This window comes from Panulirus ornatus, chromosome 44, assembly GCF_036320965.1.
Source record: "Panulirus ornatus isolate Po-2019 chromosome 44, ASM3632096v1, whole genome shotgun sequence".
In the NCBI taxonomy this organism is placed as follows: Eukaryota; Metazoa; Arthropoda; class Malacostraca; order Decapoda; family Palinuridae; genus Panulirus; species Panulirus ornatus.
Window position 1 is genome coordinate 8,477,799 of NC_092267.1, and position 10,024 is coordinate 8,487,822.

The 10,024-nt window shown below is 45.5% G+C and overlaps 1 protein-coding gene across 2 annotated transcripts in view; it reads right to left on the reverse strand.

The window, feature by feature from the left end:
- LOC139762715 (uncharacterized) overlaps positions 1 to 8,001 on the reverse strand; it is a 30,841-nt gene extending 22,840 nt beyond the window's left edge. The window contains exon 1 of one of the 2 annotated variants that reach the window (XM_071687740.1): positions 7,897 to 8,001. The gene's annotated coding sequence lies outside the window, so the exon portion shown is untranslated. Of the gene's footprint in view, positions 1 to 4,210; positions 4,277 to 7,896 lie in introns of those variants that run through there. The other variant, XM_071687738.1, reaches the window with a different exon arrangement.
- Positions 8,002 to 10,024: the final 2,023 nt, after the last annotated feature.

Sequence of the window (10,024 nt, forward strand, 5' to 3'; positions counted from 1 at the left end):
AGGTATGAGGACTGACAGTAAGGCGCAGGGAGAGAAGGGAGGGGGACAGAGGAGGTTAGATTTGAGGAAATGGGTGAGGCGAGAGACATAATAAGAGAGGGGTGACAGAGGAGGTAGATTTGAGGAAATGGATGAGGCGAGAGACATTATAAAAGGGGGACAGAGGAGGTAGATTTGAGGAAATGGATGAGGCGAGAGACATGGTAACGAAAGGGAACACCCGGCAGCGTATGGGAGAGAGAGAGAGAGAGAGAGAGAGAGAGAGAGAGAGAGAGAGAGAGAGAGAGAGAGAGAGAGAGAGAGAGAGAGAGAGAGAGAGAATCAAGCTGGATTCGGCAGACATACATATCAGGACATGAAACAGGAACAATTGAAATGGGAAAGATATACATTTCAGTTGTGGGAAGACCGACCCAAGACAGATTCACAAGTTTATGCAAGCCACATTAAGCTGAGGACGAAACTGTTGGATTAAGGGTTCGGGAAAGGTGGTGTTGTACTGACATAGATGAGAACCTATCAGTTCAATATGAAGTCTCAGACTGTATTTACAACTCGGAGACCCGGATGTTCTATTACTGCCAGCATGAAAAAATTCCTTAAGATATATATATATATATATCATACAAAGCTCCAACAGCCAGGATCGAACCTGGGACCCCTTGTGTAAGAGGCAGGCATGCTAACCGCTAGGCTAAGGGACTGTATAATAGGAAACAACTATTCGAAATACTAAGTACTCGAATACCCTTCGTCTCACAATGGTGAGCAACGGGGTCTATCGGTTGTTTCCGAACAGAACACATAGCCAGCTGATAGCGTTTTACCGAACCTGACTGTACAACGAGGAGTTATATGAATACGAATAAAGTGTATATGAACGCGCACCTTCATAGAACATACAAAGCTCCAACAGCCAGGATCGAACCTGGGACCCCTTGTGCAAGAGGCAGGCATGCTAACCGCTAGGCTAAGGGACTGTATAATAGGTATAATACATTTTTTTTTTTTTATTATACTTTGTCGCTGTCTCCCGCGTTTGCGAGGTAGCGCAAGGAAACAGACGAAAGAAATGGCCCCCCCCCATACACATGTATATACATACGTCCACACACGCAAATATACATAACTACACAGCTTTCCATGGTTTACCCCAGACGCTTCACATGCCTTGATTCAATCCACTGACAGCACGTCAACCCCGGTATACCACATCGCTCCAATTCACTCTATTCCTTGCCCTCCTTTCACCCTCCTGCATGTTCAGGCCCCGATCACACAAAATCTTTTTCACTCCATCTTTCCACCTCCAATTTGGTCTCCCTCTTCTCCTCGTTCCCTCCACCTCTGACACATATATCCTCTTGGTCAATCTTTCCTCACTCATTCTCTCCATGTGCCCAAACCACTTCAAAACACCCTCTTCTGCTCTCTCAACCACGCTCTTTTTATTTCCACACATCTCTCTTACCCTTACGTTACTCACTCGATCAAACCACCTCACACCACACATTGTCCTCAAACATCTCATTTCCAGCACATCCATCCTCCTGCGCACAACTCTATCCATAGCCCACGCCTCGCAACCATACAACATTGTTGGAACCACTATTCCTTCAAACATACCCATTTTTGCTTTCCGAGATAATGTTCTCGACTTCCACACATTCTTCAAGGCCCCCAGAATTTTCGCCCCCTCCCCCACCATATGATCCACTTCCGCTTCCATGGTTCCATCCGCTGCCAGATCCACTCCCAGATATCTAAAACACTTCACTTCCTCCAGTTTTTCTCCATTCAAACTCACCTCCCAATTGACTTGACCCTCAACCCTACTGTACCTAATAACCTTGCTCTTATTCACATTTACTCTTAACTTTCTTCTTCCACACACTTTACCAAACTCAGTCACCAGCTTCTGCAGTTTCTCACATGAATCAGCCACCAGCGCTGTATCATCAGCGAACAACAACTGACTCACTTCCCAAGCTCTCTCATCCCCAACAGACTTCATACTTGCCCCTCTTTCCAAAACTCTTGCATTTACCTCCCTAACAACCCCATCCATAAACAAATTAAACAACCATGGAGACATCACACACCCCTGCCGCAAACCTACATTCACTGAGAACCAATCACTTTCCTCTCTTCCTACACGTACACATGCCTTACATCCTCGATAAAAACTTTTCACTGCTTCTAACAACTTTCCTCCCACACCATATATTCTTAATACCTTCCACAGAGCATCTCTATCAACTCTATCATATGCCTTCTCCAGATCCATAAATGCTACATACAAATACATATATATATATATATATATATATATATATATATATATATATATATATATATATATATATATATATATATATATATATATTATATATTGAACTTAATCTCGAGAAAATGATGAGATTCGTGCATAAGCTGGACGATTCGGAGCCTCTCCCTTGGATTGGTATCTTGCCATTCGTGCCCACAGTATGAAGTGTTGACCCTTGTTGAATTAGTGATGATTATACGAGATTCTTCAGGTGTGGAGGGAATGATCCTATGGAGTGGGCCGAAGAGCAGACCATAGTTGCTATACGTAGGAAAGGATAACAGTGAAGTGGCCCCGAATGACACGCCGTCATGGTCTCATCATGAGCATAGTCTACAAGTGCTGTAGATTAGGATCATGAAGCATTTAGGGCTGCGCTTTAGATTGTTGAAAGTAAACCACTTCAGAAGAGAACAGGTCTTGCGTGACGAATAGCCAGGGTTTCAGCGAACCAGTCAAGATGGATGGGGGTGGATTCGCAAACTCGCTACAGGGGTCTTTGATAATGTCCACCACCATAGGAGACTGATGGTCAGGGTAAACATCCAAGCCAGGTGGTCAACGAAGGGATGTACAGATGGATTAGGAGCTGCCTGTGTGGGTGAAGGTGACAGATAACGAATGCAAAGGGAAAGTGAAAATTGCCCCATACACCGACATGGAAATGAGGCATGGTTTGAAATGAATATGTGATGACAAATCAATCTAATGGTGATCTTAATGTATATGTGGCTAACTTAACGTATCAGTAGCTAATGGTGACCGTAATGTACATGTGGCTAACTTAACGTATCAATAGCTAATGGTGATCATAATGTATATGTGACTAACTTAATGTATCTGCAGCTGATGGTGATATTAATGTATATGTGTTAATGTGTATGTGGCTAACTTGGTGTATCAGTAGCTAATGGTGATCTTAATGTATATGTGTTAATGTGTATGTGGCTGACTTAATGTGTATGTTGCTAACTTGATGTATATGTGGTTAACTTAATGTCTCTGTAGCTGTTGGTGATCTTGATTTATATATGGTTAACATAATGTATCTGTAGCTGATGGTGATCTTAATGTATATGTGGATATCAGTGAACGTTTCCCAGCAATACTTGCTACTGCTGTGGCCATATATACCTGACCTGTGGGGCAGGTCCACCACTGCAGGTGTGAACATATGCCATGAGAGAGGCGGGATCCTACGTACACAACACTAGGGGCCTAAGTTGACACGAACTAGGATCACTATTGTCGTAGGCAGCGGCTCACGCTATCCTCATATAGTGGACACTGTCCCAGTTGGTCGCGTCACTGCCGTCACTGGGCGTCACTGTCCACACTCCTCCCCTCAGTGTAGGCGTCACGTTACGGTAGACATCAGGTCGGTCGTAACACAACGAACGTCACACTGATAACTCATTCTTCATCCCCAGGTTATGCCAATAACACCAGACCAAGGTTCGTTTCCGTGAACTGGATGAAGCGTTTCCTCGGTTGGTGAAATTCGTGTTAAGATTCCCGTAGTGCGGCTCTGATTAAGAGCACGCCCTCACTTTCACCTGAGTTCTTCATACCACACATCCAACCTCTTGTGGTCAACGCACGACACACAAGAACCTCCTCCAGTATCAAGATGGCACAACACATTCCTCAAGTGTTGCGACGAGGCAGTGCAGAACTCGACACATAAACGCTTTCGGAAAATCCAGCCAAATCAGTCACGTACGCATGGTTTTCTAGCGTCCGCCTCGTAGGTCAGTCATCACAGCGTTTCTGTCCGCCAAGATTCCGTTGTTCAATGTGCTTTCATCGACGCGAGCACACACTAGTCGAGGACCCAGGTACTCCTGCTTGAAGGTGGTGTTGTTGGCAGAGGTTGCTCACCGGGGTTGAGCAGCGCCCTAGGTGCACAATGGTCGACGGCTGACTACCTCCCTTCCCCTGTGGTCCGGCCACTCACTGAACTGGGCCAACACCCGATACCCGCTGTTGTTGTTGTTGTTGTTGTTGTTGTTGTCCTGGTGGTGGTATGGGCATTCACCACGCTGTCTTATTCTCGGCCCTCACTACAGACGATCATTGACGAGGTGCGTCGCTCTTACGATCTGCTGTGATCGAAGGATTTTGCGGTGTTATTACCACCTAAATTCTGAAGCCATTTGAGTGTTGAGTGTCACATTACACTCTTATGACCTGTTTGTTAGCTAAAGGCAGAGGGGTAAGGGACGGGTCGAACGAGTGAGAAGGCAGCCAGTGTTCCGTTTGAAGGCTACGTTACGTCGTGTTACAGTGTGCACAGTTGTTGTTGAACGATGTATTACCGACATATGTACGACAGTTAGCAGCAGTCATACCGCCTGTTATATCCTTACTATATGAGTAAGATACATATTATGTACTACACTGCAGCAGTCATACCCCTATTATATCCTTATTATATAAGTAAGGTACACATTTTGAAGAGACTCGGGTCCACTTTTCTAGCATCCATCTACCGACACCATCCTGTTTTCACTCGATTCACACAGTCTGGTTGCTGCAGGACGTGAAGGCCTCGCCTGGTTACACCACTTGCTTCATCCATTGTCTTCAGAGATAATGACTGATGTCTCGGATGCATAGAAGGCATTTCCATCCACAGTTGATGACAGTTCCATTTAATTCAAGGTTGATTCGAGTGTTGGTGTATATGGCCTTAGCTCATTAGCTTTATGCCATACGAAGGAAATACTACCAAACCTGGTTCCCATCTGCTACATGTCTGTAGTCACGAACCAAGTCCCATTTAACATAGCTTCAGTACCGGGTAAGTTTTCGTAATGAACTGATTCCAGTCTTGGGCGTGTGTCCACTTTAGTCCCATACCAGATACCCCCTTCCCCTCCTGCAGGCAGTGTGTTGACGACACCAAACTGTAGTTGCCTGACATTCGCTTGTTTGCATGGCATTTTGTATGATCATGGCTCGTGACCGCAAGTTGTGTAGCGACTACGTTGTACATCGTAGGTGACCTGATGAACACATCCTACATCACCTGTCTTTCTTGGGATCGTAGGATTGGCGCCAGCTTTCTTGGCCTCTCGTTTGTTCGTTCCTTGTCTTGTAGCAGGAGAGGAAGTAACACGAGGGTAAAAAAAAATGGTCATAGGTTTAAACTTTTGAAAGATTATGTGACATTTTATATCTTGTTACTGGGTGATTATAGCTATACCTACCTAGGGCAAAGGTTTCTCCCCCAGCATTGGTCTGACATTGATCACTACCTGGAGATGCATTGAAATCAACGAGAGTACAGATACTGGCTTCAAGGACATATTTTTTTGTAGATGGCTGAATATTGACTGACACAAAGGCTACGCACCTAGAATGTTGACTGTCGGCCACGGCTGCCTGTGGTGGAAGTGAAACGTGAGGCTTCCATGTGGCAGATCCCCTTCGTCTGGAGATATACACGAGGGAAAGACTTGGACAGAGTGTAAACCATGTGTCCCGTTGTGATGTCCACTTTACCCACAGGCTGGGCTAGGAGTGACCAAGTCCCCAGTGGATCTCCAATATAGAAGTCTCACTAGATGTTAGCTGCAGATGATTGCCTCTCCTGCGACTGTTATACACGTTGTCGTCCGTGTGCTCTATCGCCTACCCTAGCGAGAGGCAGCATATCAGTCGTCGGGACTCACTCCATCTCCATTATTTTCCTCCAGGTTGTGGAGCGCTTGGGGGGATATGGTTACTGGCGTGTGAGGTGGGTACAGAGTCAGGGGAGTTCGAATCCATCGCCATGGGTCAAACACCGACGCTGCCATGAATCGTATTGGTATATAAGAATGACGCCCAAATGAGTTCCTTTAATCTTCACAGGAGTTCTCCGTCCACACTGGCCTACTACTGTCTAGAACCTTAGGGTCGTGATCCACACTGAGGGACATACGTCGATATGGACAGCTGTTCGCACCCGTCTTGTTCCAACCTGTCCTCACTAAGGGACGGGTCCTCTCGTCCACTGATCTGCCGCCCTGTCTTCACAGGAGGAGAGGAGGAACGTCGCCTTGGAATAGGGCTAGACTAGCAGCCTATGGATTAGGGCTAGACTAGCAGCCTAGTGGGCCACTCTCATGCTGACGCCGTCATGGTCGAGGTGAATAGACGCTGAGGGTTTAAGATATCGTAATTCCCTAAGGGGTCAGGTCAAAGAACAGGTCATCATTACCAAGGGTCGTACACGGGTGCTTAAGGAACAAGTAAGGCAGACATTCCAAGTTCGGGATAGTGTATATATATATATATATATATATATATATATATATATATATATATATATATATATATATATATATAAAGGAGAAATATGGTTAATGAGAATACTAGCCATTTTATTGGGTTTTGCAGTTGGGAGAGAGAGAGAGAGAGAGAGAGAGAGAGAGAGAGAGAGAGAGAGAGAGAGAGAGAGGTTGGAAAGTATAAGTTTGAGTAGAGGGAACCTGGAGGAAGTGGAGCTTTTCTTTTCTTCTTTATGCTGGTAGTGGTCATGGCAGAGATTAGACCCAGGGGAGTTGAGGCAAGTCATATGGTCGGTGAGAGGGTCACACAATGACCTCGGCGCATTAAGGAATGTGTGGCAAGGCTGGTCACTTGTATGTTTGATGGTGTAGTAGACCCCACTGATGTTATACGGACCCAAGGCCTGGACCCTAGAGGGCAATTGTGTGATGAAGTGTTAGAGGGTGATTGTGTTATGAGGTAAGTGTACGAGGACAGTAAGTGGTGTAAAGAGGTTTTTTTCCATTTAGAAATGCTAGGGGTAAGGGAGAGGCGTGGTACTTAGAGGAATATGTGTAAGAGAGCAGAAGGTGTGCTCGAAGTGGTCTGGACAAATGGAGAAGATGACTAAGAGGGGTCATACATGTCGGGCATGGAAAAAACCGGGAATACCCAGTTACCTTTTCCAGCAGATATTTCGACGATTTCTTTCCGATTTTTCATTTAGGTCGGGAATCCCATGTCCGCCAGTTACACCCATGCCTGCCACACCACCCACTCTTGCATGCGGATCCCGAAGTACTCAGATATCTACCCCTTGCATCAAATCTGGCAATGCAGTTCCTCATCTCCCTCCCCAAAGAGAGGACATGAGTATCCAGGTCCGTATGTGTTGGTTCTAATGCTACCAGGTGCATAGGAATTGTAACATCAATACTAGTGGAGATCTATGCAAATTGGATAGCTTTATTGTAGATAAAATTTGTAAACTACCCTGTCTTGTCCACGTACTAAATATTGTATGACACTCGCCAACCTGCCTATCACCATTCGGGTAACGCTTGTTTACCAAAGGCGTCATAGCTAAAGTCTCTGCCTCGTATATCAACTGACTGTTACATTTCTCTCATATCTCCCCTGATGATGTGATCATTACGAGAAAGTGCACTTGGGAACTTATTGTGTTTCATTTCCTCGTGGATTATAAGCATTTACTAGATCACGCGCACTACTGTAATCTTTTACAGTCTATATATATAAACTAGATAGATAGATAGATAATAGCTACACGTATAGTGGAGGATACTCACCGGGGCACGACGGACGGCAGGTCGTCCGGTTATCTTCGTAAATGACTCTAACCAACACCAGTTTGCCCAGACATTCACTCCCCCCTGTGGGTTATACAGCGAGGCACTATCAATAACGAGCGTGGCACAAGAGCGAGGCGCGATAGAGCCCGCCAGCACAGCAGATGAAGGGAAATAATATCAAGGTGTTGCGTGCGTGCCGGCCGGCGGCACCAGCTGATGGTAGGCTTGCTTTGGTCATACGATCCACTCCGCCGGGGCCTCAGGTCCACCGCGCTCATTGGCTGAGAGGCATACCCTTCCGCGTTACACCACGGCCTCCTGATTGGCTCATTTTTTCGGGAGAGGGGGCTGGAAAAATCTCGGGTGTCCGAAAGCAGACAGCTTTCTCTATTTGCTTTCGTCGACCACTGAAGCTCTCAGACTATATTTGGGATGATACTTATTCCTACGTCTTGTGGTGGGACTTATCGTTCCAAAATAGCTTATAGACTCGAAAGATTAGCATAGAGACTTAAATGTTTTGAAATAGTACGAAGGAAGATATAAATGTAGTCGTGTTGTATGAGTAGAATTGGAAGGGTGTGGTGTGCCTTATTATTATAATTATTATTATTATTATTATTGATTATTATTATTATTATTTAAGAATATATGAATACACGAAGGCTTCCAGGCTTCGGTGTGTAACCTAGCCCCAACCACGGCATATTGAGTCGGTCGATACACTGTCTTGGTGTCTCGTTGTGCTGCATTCGCTCGGTCGAGAAACCCTGTAAGAAAAGTGGGATGTTTTCTGGAACCGCTGTCAGGTTTCTGGAAAGCCAGTACCATTTTCAGGAACCTCGGTCTTATTTTCTGGAACCCCATCTTTAATATTGTGGAGCCTTGATCTCATTTTCCTGGAACCCCAGTCTTCTCCATCCTATTCTTTGCCCTCCATTCTTAGCCAGATATTGTAACTTCTAGAACTTTGTCAGTCGTTAACCAGAATTATGTTCTGCAACACCTCTTAATAATACATGATCTGCTACGCTGGGCATCTTAAATTTTTTTTCTATATCATTACGGAATACATTACTGTATTATGACTACATTCAGCGAGTGTTTGCGTGGGAGTAGTTATTGCCATAGCCATCCACATACATCTTGCCCAGCGCATCTGGGGGTTCTGGTTAGGGTTGGTGAATAGTTGAGAAAATAATCTGACTAGGCTGCACTGGCTCTTACACCCGCTGGAGTCGTTACCACAGGCTAGGTTAGGTTGGCTGGAGGATTGGATTGGGTTACGTCAATTCGAAAGGTGATGGAATAGCGTCATCCCTGTGACGTACGGGTGATGAAGGCCAACCATCGTCCTTATCTGGGTCGACGGACGTGTTTTTTTCTGTACTAATCGACACGGACATATACGTACGTACGTCAGTGACGCTGCAGGGGCGATCGCCTGCGTCGTACGGTGTTGCTAAACGACGAGGTTTGCGTGAGGGTAGGAGGATGAATGATTTAACTTTTGACGTACGTGAAGAGAAATAAGAATACTGTGTGTTTGTTTGTGTGTGTGTGTGTGTGTGTGTGTGTGTGTGTGTGTGTGTTTCATCCTTATTCGTATGTCACGGGGAGAGTTTTACGCTCTTGTTGTCCCGCCTTTTAATTATGCGTTTACCGTGTCTTCACTCCGTGTTTTACAACCCAGCTTAAGTCAGGTATGCGGTCACCACACAAGGATGGTAGAATGATGAGTGAGGAGAGATTTACAGGACGGGTTTCTGTCGTGTTGGTGAAAATTCTCGTGTGGTAGGGATTGTGGTAGGGAGGGGTGGGTTGTGGTCGCGTATGCGGGGGGGGGGGGTTACCTATTGTCTAGGCCTGGAAATCGTGGTAGAAACAGAATAGTAAAGCAGATGACACCCTCCCACCCACACCTCTCCTTCTGTCTCAACTGCCGGCTGGAAAAAGATGAGAAAGAGATATGCAATATGTGGGGTAGGAGTGGAAATGTTAAAGAAAAATGTGGACTGGGAAAAAGTTCCTAGCCATTTAAAGAACATCTGCTCTATGATTGGGCTCTGTAAAAGAAAAGCGGAACACCAGGTTATCTATTGATAATATAGCAGTACCTATCCTT